Source organism: Molossus molossus, unplaced genomic scaffold (assembly GCF_014108415.1).
Source record: "Molossus molossus isolate mMolMol1 unplaced genomic scaffold, mMolMol1.p scaffold_m16_p_1, whole genome shotgun sequence".
NCBI lineage: Eukaryota > Metazoa > Chordata > Mammalia > Chiroptera > Molossidae > Molossus > Molossus molossus.
The window spans coordinates 85,190,723-85,208,334 of NW_023425344.1; the positions used below are offsets into that span (position 1 = coordinate 85,190,723).

General features: G+C 39.8%; 1 non-coding gene across 1 annotated transcript; it reads left to right on the top strand.

Annotated features, from left to right (window-relative positions):
- The first annotated feature begins 8,764 nt into the window (after positions 1-8,764).
- Positions 8,765-8,953, top strand: LOC118620886. The gene has a single exon (XR_004957578.1). It is a non-coding gene; the product is annotated as a U2 spliceosomal RNA (small nuclear RNA).
- The last annotated feature ends 8,659 nt before the right edge of the window (positions 8,954-17,612 follow it).

A 17,612-nucleotide genomic window follows, 5' to 3' on the forward strand; every position in this document is an offset into this window, starting at 1 on the left:
GCAAAAGGAGCCCTGACTGGTTCGCTCAGTGGTTAGAGTATCGGCCCACGGAACAAAGAGTTGAGGGTTTCATTTCTCTCTCTCTCTCTCTCTCTCTCTCTCTCTCTCTCTCTCTCTCTCTCTCTCTCTCCCTCCCTCCCTCCTTTCCTCCCCTCCCACTCTATCTGAAGATAAATGGAAAAATATCCTCAGGTGAGGATTTTAAAAAAACAGGAAAAGGAAAGAACCAAAACCCACATGACCAAACAAATCAAGAATTTCTTCAAAACACGCCAAAGCACATAATCACTGGGAAACAATGTCTCAGATCTCAAGGAATAGAGATAGAAACTGTAATCAACACAGAGAAAGGATAATATTGCATGATTTCACTTATATGTGGAAGTTTTAAAAAATCAAAGCAAACAAATAAAACAAAGTAAAAAACAGGCTCATAGAAACAAAGAACAAACTGAAGAGTTGCCAGAGGGGAGGGGGGACGAGAGATGGATGAAAAGGTGGAGGAGAATACAGACAATAATAGCGTGACGACTTTGCATGGTGACAATGGCTACTAGAATTAGTGTGGTGTTCACATCATGAGATATACAAATGTTGAGTTACTATGTTGTATACCTGAAACTAATAAAATATTGTATGTCAACTATATTTTTTAAAATTTGTCATCAACCCACATCTCTGGAAAATGGATAGCATGCAAAATGGAATCTTTAGTGTCCAATGGGAACCTAATGAAGTATGCTTTAATCTCCAATACACAGAAACAAAGGGTACATACAGACAGTTTATAACTGTCTCCTCAGTGACTTTCTCTGTGAATCAATATTTCTGAAACACAAATTTCAGACAGTGTATATTGCTGTATATTCTTTTTTTTTTTTTTTTTTTTTTTTAATTTTATTTATTTATTTTTTTTTGTTACAGATATTTTACCTTTTTACCCCATTGGCACCCCCCACCCCACCCCCCCTCCACCCTGTCCCCGGCTTAGTTGTCCATGTCCATTGGTCATGCATACATGCATATAAGTTCTGTGGTTTATCTCTTCCCACCCCCCCACCCCCTATCCCCTCTTCTGAGGGATGTCAGTCTGTGCCCTACTTCCATGTGTCTGGGTCTACTGTATTCCTCAGACTGTTATGTTCATTATATTCCGTATATAAGTGAGATCATGTGGTATTTGTCTTTTTCTGCTTGGCTTCTTTCACTTAGGATAATACTTTCCAGGTCCCTCCATGTCGTCTCAAAGGATAAGAGATCTTTCTTTCTTACCGCTGCATAGTATTCCATTGTGTATATGTACCACAGCTTTTTGATCCATTCGTCTACTGGTGGACACTTGGGCTGTTTCCAGATCTTAGCTATTGTAAATAGTGCTGCTATGAACATGGGGGTACATATATTCTTCCTGATTGGTGTTTCAGGCTTCTTAGGGTATATTCCCAGCAGTGGGATCACTGGGTCGAATGGAAGTTCAATTTTTAATTTTTTGAGGTAGCACCATATTGTTTTCCATAGCGGCTGCACCAGTCTGCATTCCCACCAGCAGTGTATTAGAGTCCCCTTTTCTCCACACCCTCGCCAACACTTGTTGTTTGATGATTTGTTGATGGCGGCCATTCTGACAGGTGTGAGGTGATACCTCATAGTTGTTTTAATTTGCATCTCTCTGATGATTAGTGATGTTGAGCATTTCTTCATATGTCTCTTGGCCATTTGTATGTCCTGTTTGGAGAGGTGTCTATTCAGCTCCTCTGCCCATTTTTTAATTGGGTTCTTTGTCTTCCTTTTGTGGAGTTGTATGAGCACTCTGTATATACTGGAAATTAACCCCTTATCTGATACATCATTGGCAATGATGTTCTCCCATACAGTGGGTTGCCTTTCCATTTTGATGATTGTTTCTTTTGCTGTGCAGAAGCTTTTTAGTTTGATGTAGTCCCATGTGTTCATTTTCTCCTTTATTTCTGTTGCCTTAGGTGATGTATCAGTGAAAATTCTGCTCCGTATGATGTCCGAAATTTTGTTGCCTACATTTTCTTCTAGAATTTTTATGGATTCATGGGTCACATTTAAGTCTTTTATCCATTTCGAGTTTATTTTTGTGTATGGTGTAAGTTGATGGTCTAGTTTCATTTTTTTGCATGTAGCTGTCCAATTTTCCCAACACCATTTATTAAAGAGGCTGTCTTTACTCCACTGTATGCTCTTGCCACCTTTGTCAAATATTAATTGAGCGTATTGCCTTGGGTCCATTTCTGGGTTTTCAGTTCTGTTCCACTGGTCTATATGCCTGTTCTTGTGCCAGTACCAGGCTGTTTTGGTTACAGTCGCTTTGTAGTATAACCTGATATCTGGTATTGTGATCCCTCCAACTTTGTTCTTCTTTTTCAAGATTGCTGTGGCTATTCGGGGTCTTTTTTGGTTCCATATGAACTTTTGAAGTATTTGTTCTAGTTCTATGAAATATGTCGTTGGTATTTTGATGGGGATTGCATTGAATCTATAGATTGCTTTGGGTAGTATGGACATTTTAATTATGTTAATTCTTCCAATCCATGAACAGGGTATGTTCTTCCACTTTTTTATATCTTCCTCTATTTCTTTTTTCAATGACCTGTAGTTTTCTGCAAATAGGTCTTTTACTTCTTTGGTTAAGTTTATTCCTAGGTATCGTAATTTTTTTGGAGCGATGGTAAATGGGATTGTTTTTTCAGTTTCTCTTTCTGTGAGTTCATCATTGATGTACAAGAATGCCGTCGATTTCTTGACGTTAATTTTATATCCTGCTACTTTGCCAAATTCAATTATTAAGTCTAATAGATTTTTGATGGAGTCTTTAGGGTTTTCTATGTACAATATCATGTCATCTGCAAATAATGACAGTTTCACTTCCTCCTTTCCAATTTGGATCCCTTTTATTTTTTCTTCATGTCTGATTGCTGTGGCTAAGACTTCCAGTACAATGTTAAATAAGAGTGGCGAAAGTGGACATCCCTGTCTTGTTCCTGTTCTTAATGGAAATGTTTTTAGTTTCTGTCCATTGAGTATGATGTTGGCTGTAGGTCTTTCATATATGGCCTTTATTATGTTGAGATATGATCCCTCTATTCCTACATTGCTGAGCGTTTTTATCAAAAATGGATGCTGGATTTTGTCGAATGCTTTTTCAGCATCTATTGATATGATCATGTGGTTTTTATTCTTCATTTTGTTTATGTGGTGTATCACGTTTATTGATTTGCGAATATTGTACCAGCCTTGCATCCCTGGAATGAATCCCACTTGGTCATGGTGAATAATTTTTTTGATGTATTTCTGGATCCGATTTGCTAGTATTTTGTTCAGGATTTTGGCGTCTATGTTCATCAGGGATATTGGCCTGTAGTTTTCTTTCTTCGTAGTGTCTTTTTCTGGTTTTGGAATTAGAATTATGCTGGCCTCATAGAACGTGTTTGGAAGTCTTCCTTCTTCTTGAATTTTTTGAAATAGTTTGAGGAGAATGGGTGTTAGTTCTTTTTTGAATGTTCGGTAAAACTCCCCCGTGAAACCATCTGGGCCTGGGCTTTTGTTTGCTGGGAGAGTCTTGATTACCTCTTCAATTTCCTTAGTTGTTATTGGTCTGTTCAAGTTTTCTATCTCTTCCGGGAATAGTTTTGGGAGACTGTGTGTTTCTAGAAATTTGTCCATTTCGCTGAGATTGTCGAATTTGTTGCCATATAGTTGTTCATAGTAGTTGTTAACGATCTTTTCTATTTCCGTGGTGTTGGTTGTTACTTCTCCTCTTTCATTTCTGATTTTGTGTATTTGGGTTCTCTCTCTTTGTTTCTTGGTGAGTCTAGCTAAGGGTCCATCTATCTTGTTTATCTTTTCGAAAAACCAGCTCTTTGTTTCATTGATCCTTTGAATTGTTTTTTTGGTCTCTATGTCATTTATTTCTGCTCTGATCTTTACTATTTCCTTCCTTCTACTTGCTCTGGGGTTTTCTTTTTGTTTGCTTTCTAATTCTTTAAGTTGTGAGGTTAGACAGTCAATTAGAAATTTTTCTTGTTTTTTGAGGTAGGCCTGTAGTGCTATGAACTTCCCTCTCAGAACTGCTTTCGCTGCATCCCATAGATTTTGTGTTGTTGTGTGTTCATTTTCATTGGTTTCCAGGAAGTTTTTGATTTCTTCCTTGATCTCCTCGGTGACCCATTCATTGTTTAATAACATGCTATTTAGCCTCCATGTGTTGAAATGTCTTTGCATGTTCTTTGTGCAATTGATTTCTAGTTTCATGCCATTGTGATCTGAGAAGATGCTTGATATGATTTCAATCTTCTTGAACTTGTAGAGATTTAGTTTGTGTCCTATCATGTGGTCTATCTTTGAGAATGTCCCATGTGCACTTGAGAAGAATGTGTATTCTGTAGTTTTGGGGTGTAATTCTCTGTAGATATCTATTAAATCCATTTGGTCTAGTGCTTCATTTAGAGTCTCTGTTTCCTTGCTAATTTTTTGCCTAGAGGATCTATCCAGTGCTGTCAACGGGGTGTTGAAGTCCCCTGCTATGATTGTATTGTTGTCGATTTCTCCTTGGAAGTCCTCCAGAAGATTTTTAATATATTTTGGTGCTCCTATATTGGGTGCATATATGTTTATCAAGGTTATATCGTCCTGTTGGATAGATCCTTTCAATATTATGTAGTGGCCGTCTTTGTCTCTAGTTATGGTCTTCATTTTGAAATCTATTTTATCAGATATGAGAATTGCTACCCCAGCTTTTTTTTGCTTTCCATTTGCTTGGAAAATTTTTTTCCATCCCTTCACTTTCAACCTATGTGAGTCTTTTGTTGAGAGGTGGGTCTCTTGTAAACAACATATAGATGAGTCATGCTTTCTTATCCAATCAGCTACTCTGTGTCTCTTTATGGGAGCATTCAATCCATTTACGTTTAAGGTGATTATTGATATGTACTTATTTATTGCCATTTTTGTTTAGTGTGGTTCTATTTTTCTTCCCATTTCTACTGCTATTTACAGCAGTCCTTTTAGCATTTCTTGCAGTGCTGGTTTGGTGCTAATGTATTCCCTTAGCTTTTTTTTGTCTGGGAAGCTCTTTATTTGATCTTCTATTTTGAATGATAGCCTTGCTGGGTAGAGTAGTCTTGGATTCAGATTCTTGTTTTTCATGACTTTGATTACTTCATGCCATTCTCTTCTGGCCTGTAGTGTTTCTTGTGAGAAGTCAGCTGAAAGCCTTATGGGGTTCCCTTTGTAGGTAACCTGTTGCTTATCTCTTGCTGCTTTTAGGATTCTCTCTTTGTCTTTAATTTGTGGCATTTTAATTACTATGTGTCTTGGTGTGGGCCTGTTTGGGTTCTTCTTACTTGGGACTCTCTGTGCTTCTTGAACTTGAATGCCTTCTTCCTTCACCAAATTAGGGAAGTTTTCTCTCACTATTTTTTTGAATATATTCTCTATCCCTTGCTCCTGTTCTTCTTCTTCGGGGACTCCTATGATGCGAATATTATTACGTTTCCAGTTGTCCCATAGTTCTCTTAAGCTGTCTTCCTGTTTTTTAATAGTTTTTTCCTTTTGTTTTTCTGCTTGGTTGATTTTTTCTACCCTGTCTTCTAATTCACTGATCCGGTCCTCAGCTTCCCCTACTCTGCTTTTTAAACCTTCCAATGTGTTTTTCATTTCGGATATGTCATTTTTTATCTCTTCTTGTTGGTTTTTAATTTCCATTTGGCTTATTTTCAGTGTCTCTATGTCCTTACTCATGCTGTTCAGCTTCCTCAAGATCATGGCTCTGAATTCTAGCTCTGTTAACATGCCTAATTGCTCCACATTGATCTCATCTTCGGTGGAGGTGTCTTGCTCTTTCATTTGGCTTCTGTTTCTGTGTTTCACCATTTTAGCTATCACTGTGGGCTTTGGAGCCTGTCAAGTTCTCCCTGTGGGTGTTGGTGTTCTGCTGTTTGTGGCTCCCTCTCCTGTGTTTAGATGAGCGAGGGAGGACCCGCGTTGAACACCACTGTCAAGTCTTACTTTCCTGGTTAAAGTTGCCAGCCCAGGAAACGTACTGTTATCCTCTAGCTTTTTGCCTGGAGGCTAGCAGTCTAGGTTAATTGATGAGTTTTGGGTTGTCAGTTGATTGAAAAACTCCCTCTGGTGCTCAGCCAAGGGGCTTTCACGAGGGTGGGGCAGATGCTGGTCGTTAGTGAGCCTCAATTAGCACTTCAATGGCCCACAGGGTGGGGTTGGATCTCCGAGGGAGGGGCTGCTGCCTCTCCCCAGAGCCCTGGGAAGGAGCAATGTGGCTACCGTCCTGAGTGGTTGCACTCAGCCAAAGCTCTGAGCGCCCTCCAAACCCCGAGTGTCCCGACACAGTTCCAGTCCAGTCTGCCCTCCCTCCGCCGGAGCCCAAGGTGAGTGGCTGTGGCTGTTTCAGCCTCTGTCCCGGCTGCGCTGTGGGGCCGCCTGGGAGTGTAACCCGCGGGCGCCGCTTACAGCTGAGGCCGCTGCCGAGCTGCCGACCGTGGGCTCCCAGCCCCGTCTCGCGCCTTCGCAAGCCTACCGGGATGGAGTCGGTGTCCCTCGTTGTAAGGTCCTCGCAAGCTGCTTTTCTGTTGGTTTTTCCCGTCGATTTGTCTGTGTTATAGTTGTAATTCCAGTTTGGTTCTGGGAGACGGTCTGTGTAGCTCCGTTCACTCCGCCGCCATTTTTCCTTCCCCTGCTGTATATTCTTTGAGTGGCATTTTGGAATACAAATATGCTTACTCTTTAATCGGGAGTTTATTCCAAGAAATATCTTCTTCCAAGCTACTCAAAAAGTATGTTCCATATTAGATCATTGTTTGTAATTGAGAAAAATTTGAAACCACATCCTTGTCCATCAGTGAGGGGCTGCTGTAGGTAGTGGGGACACGGAGGTCCGTCCTAGTGGACGTCTGACTTACCCTGCAGCAGCAAGGCACACTCTGTGGGTCTGCGTTCCAGAACTGTTTCATTGCTACTCCCGATAGTATCACTGAAAGATTATAAAATTAACTTTAAAACAAAATCTTCACCCAAGGAGAGAGAGAGAGAGAACAAGGAGAGGAGAGAAGAAGGAAAAAGAGAAACCAGTTGGTTGCCTCCCGTACGCACCTCTACCGGGGATTGAACCCTCAAGAGGACCGGCTAAGGTGTGTCAATATTTTTGTTTAAATGTTCCAAGAGTAGCATAAAAATAATCTACCTTAAAATTTTTTTCTACTGTAACTCTTAAAATATGCTTTTCTCTCCCCAAAGTGGCAAAGAATTCACATTCTCTGTTTTCCTTCCAGATTCTCCTGTGGTGAAAGTGGCAGCTGAGTATCCACGTCACACTTTAGAACACCAGGGCCAGCACGGGGGTCCTTCCAGGAATTCCACCCTGTCGGAAATTGTGGAAGCGTGTGGGAAACAGTGACATTTCTTCACACACGTTCTTTCCAAGAAGAGAGGTTCAGGGACGCGGATTACAATGTGTTATACCTGAACATCAAACATTTCAGAACGTGAACAAAACCTTTTGGAAAGGAATAGAGTAACAACTGTTATAAATCTTTAAATGGGAATTATAGCAGTCATGGTGTGTGTTTTCCAGAAATTGTTTCCCCTTGGACACCAATGAAACTACTTAGGGAAAGATGGGGGAAAAAATCGGGTCAAATTTAATGACTAGGCTATACTGTATATTTACTTGAAATAAATGTAATTGTATTACTTTTATATAGTAATATATGTCACTACTGTAAGAATCATGCCAAACTATTTATTTAATTAAAATTTTTTTCTTTATTGATTTGAGAGAGAGAGAGAGAAACATCCATGAGAGAGAACATCAATTGGCTGCCTCCTGCATACCCCTCACTGGGGCTTTGACTCACCACCTGGCATGTGCCCTGACCAGGAATCGAACTGGCAACCCCTTGGTGCATCGGTCGATGCTAAACCCCTAAGCCATATCTGCTGGGCTATTTATTTAATTTTTAATATGTTTTTTATTTTTTATTTGAGAGAGAGAGAGAGAGAGAGAGAGAGAGAGAGAGAAACACTGATTGACATGGGACTGATTGGCAACAAACTGAGCAACATCGGCCAGGTCATGCCAAATTTTTAAACAAAGTATAGAGAGTATCCTTTTCTATATTTAGATATTAATTATATATAATTTGGACTCCCAGGATAATTTGTCTTAAGTAGTGTCTCAAATTTTACACCACGATACCTTTCTATATTAAAGCCATTTTGATAGGGCAAAGGGAAATTCCAGCATTACCAAATTCACTGTGTTATCACAAATTTAGAATTAATGAAAATGTATAATTTTATGGTCAGAAGAGATCTCAAGGTTTATCTGATTGAACTATGCAACATTCTATAATATCCCTACCAGTCATACACATATAAAAGAATGTATTTGTCGAGCATATACTACGTGCCAAGGCCATAGTAGGTGGTTTCTAGCCTATTTTGAATAAAATCTCCACAAAGAGGAAATCCCCATCTTCTGAAACAGTCCAGTCCTCCTTGGGCAGCTCTAACAATTAACCCTGAACTAACAACAATGTGTCCTCTGAAGCTGTTGCTGCTTGCCTCTGATCTCCTTGTTGCAAAAATCAATGTCCTATTTTTAATTTCTTATTGCTTGAACTACCTGGAGCATTTGACAATAATGACAATACCTTTTTTTTAAACTTCTGATCTAATTTTATTTCTTCTCCCTAAATGAGACCAGTTAAAACCTTTTACAATTCTTTCTCGGCCTTTTGGCTCAGATCAAGTGTAGTATGTTTTTATCGGTTTAATATCTGATACATTCTCTACCTGAGGACAATATATTAAATGGATTTGGGGAGCAGGGAGATAGAATAGGAGCTTGCTCTATCCACTCCACACATCAGTCCGGTACTACAGTTCCTCTGGGAGTGGTGCACCAATAAAAAAAAAAAGAAAAGAAAACCTTTTACAGCACCCTATACTTTTCCTAGAGAAAACTTATGAGAACTTGTAAATAAATGCTTAAGAGCATGGACTTTGGTGGCGACTGCCTGGATTCAAATTCTGCTCCAATGCACACTCCCTATGTGACCTTGGGCAAGTTTTCTTTATTCTGTTTCTTCATCTACAAAACAAGAATAATAATAGTACCTATCTCATAGGTGGTTATATGAGTATTAAATAAGTTAATATTTACAAAGTGCTCAGAACAATGTAACTGGCAAAATACTAAGCAATATGTGTTGGTAAGTTAAAGTTCAATAGATGATTTGACTGAAATCAGTGGTCTCTAGTAGACTGTAAATTCCACAAGGACAAGATGAAATAATGTGTGTTCTGCTTACCATTTCATGTCCACTGCCTTATTCTGTGTCTTTCACATCAAAGTGTTTGTTGAATGAGTGAAGAAATAAATGTACAAGTGAAGGAAGAATCAATGTAGTAGGATACATTTATTGTCTCATGTGAAAAGAGTACACCCACCCAAGAATCACCCCACAGCTGGCCCATAAAGGTCATCTATTCTGGGTAATTTTCCTGGAATGTTTTCTCCTTCTTGACTGTACTCATCTACTGGCCTTGGTCTCTTCTCCTGACTTTCACAATAGACAAGCTAAGTTTTGAGAAATACTTCTGGCCTCACAATCTTGGCAACCTGAATAGATACCCCTTTTTTGCACACTGAATGGGCCACCACCATGGCCTTCAGTTTTTCTTACTCCTTTGATGTTTGATGTTTTCTCAAATCCTAAGGTGCACAGCTGGCAAGTGTTTAAGCTAACAGACTAGAACCCAGGTCTTCTGACTCATATGATGTCATTTAAACTCTAGAGCAATGATTCTCAACCTTCCTAATGCTGAGACTGTTTAATACAGTTCCTCATGTTGTGGTGACCCCCAACCATAAGATTATTTTTGTTGCTACTTCATAACTGTAATTTAACTATGTTCTGTCTTAGGTGACCCCTGTGAAAGGGTTGTTCGACCCCCAAAGGGGTCTCAACCCACAGGTTGAGAACCGCTGCTCTAGAGAGTTCAAGTTCTTGAATAGAAGGTTAGGAAATTTGGCAATCTGCCCTGGCTGGTGTGGTTCAGTTGGATCAGCATTGTCCCATGCATCAAAAGGTTGCTGGTTCAATCTCTGGTCAGGGCACATGCCTGGGTTTTGGGCTCCATCCCCGGTAGGGGGCATATGGGAGTCAGCCCATTGATGTTTCTCTCTCTCTTTCCCTCTCCCCTACTTTCTCTCTAAAATCAATAAAAACATATTTTACAAAAAGTAATTTGGCAATCCACTACTCAGAAAACTTTTTGTTCCCCTCTTTATTTCTCTGTGTTAGGATCTTTCCCTTTTGGACAGATCTAAATGTATGGCCCCTATTCAAGTTTTGCCTACTATACACTTGATAAAGTCAGCTTTGCATTTGCAACTTTATTCTGTTTTGTTCTTATTGTTGTTGAGTTCTCTGTCATTTTTAAAGGAAGCATTTTAAAGCATTTAGATCCCACAGAACACTTGAACCATGCTAGAATTTTTTGGCAAAAGAGAGGACAATGGCAGTACAAATTAACATTGCTATAAAATAGTGGCAAAGATCTTTATAGTCTCTAGGTTAAAAGATAATAACAGGATGTGGGAGGAAAGGCATAACAGCAAATAGACTTTGTCTAAAAATCTTAGAGTGATTTACTCATGTAATATTTAGTCATTGGTTTGAATATGTGCCCATTATAAAATACCTAGTCACAGAAACAACCTTTGAAAGCTACTACATGACAGATTCCTGGGTACCAAATGACTTTATCTTTCCATGCTTGTTTCCTTCAGCTAGAACTATTAGTAGAACTTGCGTGAGGAGGTAGACCTCTTGACCCTTAAAAGTCAAGAAAATTAATATAACAAAACCACAGGAAAACTAAGGTCAAAGATCACAAAAAGGACTCTTCAAATTAATTGTTTCTCACCATCTCAACTCCCTCTTTGGATGGTTCTCAAGAAAATAAAATTAGAAGTGTTTATTAGATATATATAGATAGACTCTATTTATCTAGAAACAAGTCCTCTAAGACTAAGACCAGAAAAGTGGTAGTAGAGTCAACTCCAAATTATGTGGATTTAAAAAAAAAAAGATATTAAAATATTCAAACTCTTCCATATTCAAACACGTGAGCATGCACACATCACAAGTCTAAGTTAAGATTTGAGAATCTTTAATAAATGTTAATTTTGTTGTTTTTGTTGAAGATTTATCTGGTGATAACATTTGTTGTTTACCTGATGTTGGGGTAAAAGTTTAAATTTTGTATCAAAGAAACAACACTTCAGTAAACTAAAAATAATGCAATCTATTTTTCTCTCATTTAACAGTCCCACATGGTGGGCTGCTCTGCTCCACATAGTCTTCCAGGGATCCATGTTCTCTCCATCTTTCTAACTTATTTCACTTGCCTTTCAGAACATCACACTTACCTAGTATACTTCCTGTCTTTTTTGCCACTCCTGTTTTGGGAGGGTTAGTTGCCCCTCATCTAGCCTACCTCTAAGTGTTAGGGGACAGGGTTAAATCCTTAGATTGTTTCTTTTCTCTATATCACTCACTCTCTACATGACCTCATCTGGTCTTGTAGTGTTAAACAACATCTACATTGAGGAATTCTACATAAACACTCTTAATCTGGATTCCTTTTCGGACCTTCAGACTCATATTTCCTGGTCACTCAACACCTTAGTTGAAATGTAATGGGCATCACAACCTTGTCCAAAACTGAGTTACAGCTATTTCCCTCCAAATCCTCCTATAGTCTTCCTAATCTAAATGAACAACAACCCCACTTTTCAAGTTCCTCAAGACAAAACTTGGTGTTTTCCTTGACTCTTTTTTAAATCCTTACCTGAGAATATTTTCCATTTGTCTTAAGAAAGAGTGGGAGGGGGAGAGATACAGAAAGAGAGAGAAATATCAATGAGAGAAACACATTGATTGATTGCCTCCCACATGACCCGACCATGTCCCGGGACTGAACTGCAACCCTTGACCGAATCAAACCCGTAACTCTTTGGTCCACAGGCCAAAACTCTTAACTGCTGAGCCAAACCATCCAGGGCCCTTGACTCTTTTTATTCTCTCTCCCCCTCCATATCCAATCTCTTAGCAAATTCTCATGGCTCTCCACTTTCAACATAAACCCAGAATGAACAGCTTCTTCTTCCATCTCTTTGTCTAGCCAGCATTTGGTCTCATTTAATTTCCTGTAATGATTTAAGACCCAATCAACATTTCAAATCTCCCTTCCTGGCCTTATTTTCCTCCTTAGCATTTATTTCTAACAAACTATACATTATACTTATTTACCATTTTTATTGTCCATCTGAGCTCAAGAGGGGCAGGGATTTTGGTCTCTCTATTCACTAATGTACCTCTAGCATTTAGAATGTTGCTTGCATGGAATAGACTCAGAGTAAATATTCATTGCAAGAATGCATGAATCTTGTTTACTCTCTACTTTCTAGGGTGTTTTTCTTACCTGCATGGTTGAGACTTGGTCCCAGGATGGACCATGTTCGGCACCCAGAAGTTGGAAATGGCATGGAGGAGTGTACATGAAGTGTTTCAGGGTCTGAACCTGGAAATGGCACACATCACTTCCATTTATATTCTGTAAAGGAGAATTTAGAAATCTGGCCATATCTACCTGTAATGGATTTGGAAATAGCACTACCAGTTTGTAAGCCATGGGCCCACCACATACAATATTATAATATAGAAGAAGGATGGAACAGAATTTGGTAAACAGCTAGCAGTCTCCACCTTACCTATTATTTACACAGCTTATTTTATCCAGAATGACCACTCAACCCACTTTGGAGTCCCAGAAGTAAATTACAGGCTGAAGTTAGACCTGTTTAATAGTGTGAAAACCCAAGAGTATTATATAAATCACTGATACCAGTTTGCTCATTTAAGTATGGCTGAAGCTAATCCCATTTGAAGACTGACAAGTCCCAGATATTCTTACTAATTGCTTTAGGAACACATGGACCTTATCTTTACATTTTTATTATTTTATTGCTTAGTGCAAACTGAAAAACTTGTGCAGCGATAAGACTGAGAATGAAGGAAAAATGAAGTGTGGGTGTAAACTCCTGAGATAGAGAAACAAAAGAAACTTATTTCTCAGTTTTCTATTATTATCTCCTCAATTACCAGAACTCCTGAAATAAAACAATGAATTAACTTTCCTCCTCTAATAGAGTCTAGCAATCTATGAAATGACTTCCAGAGAACTGGATGATATAGAAGTACGGGGTGTGGAAAATCAATAATCCAAAGTCCAAGCATAGAGCTTTGCAGGAAACATAATCTGGGGTATTGAAATTAATCAGTAGACTAGAAATCACATTATTGTGCTTTATCTAAAGTTCAAAAAAAAAATCTTAAATCCTTTTAAGCCTTGTAAAATTAATGAATTTAAGTTAATTCTCACAGTTAGCAGATAGAGTTTATGTTCTTATGCTTCAGGATATAAACTTAACACACACAAAAAAACATTTGTTAACAAGTCCTACTCTTTCAGCAAGTAAAATGTAGTAAGTGCCTGAAAATAACCATGGTTTATATAAAAAAATGTTTATTATTACTGCACTGAAAAAATTTATGACATTTTAGGCAGTGAGTTTGTTTCTCTGCCAAAGAATCCAAAGAAACAATTGCAAGTCAACATCCTTTCCTCCCATTTTCATTGTGTCCCATTAAGGGTGTTTAAATAAAGGCAGATGGTGGGAGAATGCCATTTTTATACCTGCGAAGTGCTCATTTATCTTGTCCTCCAAGATGGAATCATCTGGATTTTTAAAATGGGATCCTAGCCCCAGCTGGGTAGCTCAGTTGGTTAGAGCACCATCCCCAAATGCCAAAGTTTGATTCCCGGTTATGGTACATACAAGAAGCAACCAATGAATGCATAAATACGTAGAATAACAAATCAATCTCTCTCTCTCTCTCTCTCTCTCTCTCTCAAATCAGTAAATAAAAATTTTAAAATAAAATAAAATAGGACACAATAGGCAATCAGTAATCAGTAATAGTAATGAAGTATTTGTGTAACAGTCCATAGTGGTTTTGTTTGTATAACATCTTATGCTTCAGCTGTCTAGTCTAGCTGGCTATATCTATTCTGCATGGTCCAGGACTAGCTCAGGGATAAGAATGGTCTGGGTATGCTCTCTAGAAGCCAACTTCACAATCCTGTGGCAAGTAGAAATTGAGAAATATCTGTTTAACCCTCATCCTGTTTAGTTCTGTGGTTCTAGCCCCCACCTGTCAATGGCTTTAGAATCATTTCTCTTCATGGCCATACTTCTGGCTGTCAAGTAGATTATTATTATTTTCCTATGTTTCTTAAGATTATGTAAATGAGACAGAGGGAGTAATTGTTCTATGAAGTAAAGCACATAACAGGAAAAGTATTATTTCAGATTTACTGCCTAGGTCAGCAGGCTGTTGGTCATCTTTTGAGCACATTTTTGTTCTTATTCTCAATCTTCTGAAACAGCCCACTGCCTCTTCATCCCATTCAGATTCATTCTATATCAGTCACGGATGTGATCTGTAGTATTTACTTAACACCAAGGATGTATTATCTTTCTGACTTAATTCATCTGTAAATAATAGATCATATAATCCATCTGGTAGTCTAAAATAATGCTTTTACCCAACAGCTTTCTTTTTTAATATTTGGTGCTTAAATTCATAAAAACATAACCCAAAATGGTAGTCCTTTTCTCTATTAATCCATAAGGTTTGCCCTGGCTCATTGGGGTTGTAGGTTTTGACACATAATTGCACACATGCTTCCCACACACCAAGAAAAATAAATCACTTCCCAGATGAAATGCAAGGCACGTGGAATTGCATAATTCCAAAGAGCACCTTAGAAGGTACATTCTCCTTGGGATTATTATTAGAATTTTAATTAAAAAATACACACACACACACACACACACACACACACACCCTAGCCCAGGCTTTGCAAATGTGGGCAGCACCACAGGCATTCTTTGGAATGTTAAACATTTGAGTATATTTTGGTGACTATTTCCTAAAAAGCATTCAGGGGAAACATTTTTTTAAGCTTAGGAGAAGGGTCCAGTGAGTGAGTGAAAGTCCCCTCCTATTTCTTGAGCTGAGGCGCAGTAGGGAGCAGCTTACAAGGAGATGTTCTGTTAGGGCCGGCTACTGAGTGAGCGATTGCCCTCAGATTCCCGTTTCAGCAGGGACCCTCTCTGTTCGCTGGCTCTGCCTCCACGGATGTTTGCATGGCAGTTGAGGCTTCAGGGCTACCCAGTCAACATGAAGTAGTTTCCTGCATGATTGCATACGCTTCTCACAACCTTGATAAAGCATTATCGCCGTCATTAATAACCTACAAAATGTGTTATGAAATGTGACCCTGTTTCTTTGGCATGGCACCCAAGGTCACACTTCAATCTCTGTTCACCTTAAAGAACCACTGCTGAGAAACACTCTCATTCAAGTCAGCAGCTGGGGTGCATACCTCAATCCATCTACCCACTGCAGGTCACCAAAAAATACACTCTGTTTTTAGGATCTAATCACAAATGCTCATCATGGCCTACAAAGCCCTGAGCTGGAGGACCCCTGCCTACCTCTCATCCCCTCTCTCCTCGGGCACACCTGACAACCACCATGGCTTTCTTTCAGTTCCTCAAAAGGACCAACCTTCCCCCACAGCATCTTTGCTGATCCTTCAGCTCAGGATACTTCCAGCTCCTACACACACACAGACACGTGTGCACATGTGTGCACACACACACACACACACACACACACTTTTCTCTCTATCTTCTCCTCTCCCCCAATTCTAGCTCCAGCCTTCAACTCTCAGCTTAATGTCACTTACTCAAACTAAGGCCTTCCCCAATCCCCAAATCTAAATTAGGCTATCCTATAACAGTGCCTCAAATTATCCTGTATTTCTTTTATATCACTATTTGAAAATACATATCTATTTCTGTGACTTGGTTTTAAAGTTTTTCCCCCTCACCAGACTAACAACAAACTCGATCAAGGAAGCCTGGGTCTCCCACCGCGGCAGTCCTGACCACCAGCACGTAGCAAGCACTCGGTCGATAAATATTAGTTGAAAAAAACAAACTTTACTTCCACATTGCTTGCCAGGAGAAAAGGTCTCAGAACACGGGCCAACCATTTTCCAGATTCTAGCTCCCTGCCCTGTGATGAAGATTTTGAAAAGAACCAGGATGTGCCTTTTAATTGTCACAGAGCTGGCTCATGTCCAGAGATTGCTAACAGCCCCGGTCACTCAGCCATCCTTCAGAAGAACAATCAGATCATTCCCTGCCTGGTTCTGGCAGGAGAAGGCTAGGTACAGGTGGCCAAAAAGTCCCTGTGCATAATAACCTGAAGCTGTGTGTATGCTTCCCTGTGCTCTCCACACACATTGTCCCCTGTCCCCACTTTCTTCTGGACAGCTACTTCTGCTTGCACAGTCAGAGGCATGAAAGCACTCCTGATAACTGTTTTTTATGTCTTCAAGAGCTGTTAGGTGCAGTTAAGCAATATCATCTTTTGCAATGCCTCAAATCAGATTGTCACGTGGTGGTTGGCCGGAACCCCAAGGAAACCACACTATGAAAGTGCTAAGTCCAATGCTCTATCTGCAGACTGCTCTGACTCGGAGAGCTGGACATGTGTGCGCGACTTTGTGGCCTCACAGCTGTAGCCTTGAGACCTCCCTGAGCAGCGAAGCACATTCAGACCAGCAGTGCCAGTGGCCCTGCTATGGAACACATGCAGCCCCTCATGCTCTCCCGTGATTTCTGCCCACGTCACCACATGAGGAGGACGCCGCTCAGTCATGAAGGTGGAAATCTCATGAGAGAAACTTGGTGGCTCTCTGTGGGCATCACCTGTGGAGGTGAGCACAGTCTTGGAACCACATGTGATAATGACCCCTAGGCGAGCACTGCGTCACATGTGCCTTCTCCACAGGGGGCATCTGACCTGTGGCTGTAGCCACACCAGAGACACTCCTCAGCATCCTCCAAGACCATGAACATGACCAGTAGCGGTTACAAATAAATTATTGTTAGAAATTCTTGCTCTAAGCCAGCTGACTTGACAGTTCTCGTGCCATTTGTTTTAAGTGTGGTTCCCTTGCCGTTCCTAATAGGTCTAGGCCATACATAATGCATGGCTTCTATTTTTAAAAGTCCTATGAGAAATCAATACGAATATAAACACACCCTCCATTATAAATGTCCTCACGGCAACTACCATCCCATGTGATGCTATTCTTTCCACAGAGGTAACTAGAACGGTCAACGTCCTGTTTTCTGTCAGTGGCTTCACTTGGGTTGAGACCCAGATGAATGAAGTATTAGCTAGTGTTGAGGAAGATACTTTGCCCCGAGACTTTTAACTTAGGGCGAATCGTGTAAAGACTGGTTAGAAGTTAGCAGCTCACCAGCACAGTGGGCATTTCAATATATTTAAGAATGTACGCTGCATAGATGATGTTGGGAAACTTTCCCAACCAGCAAATCGAACTCAATTACT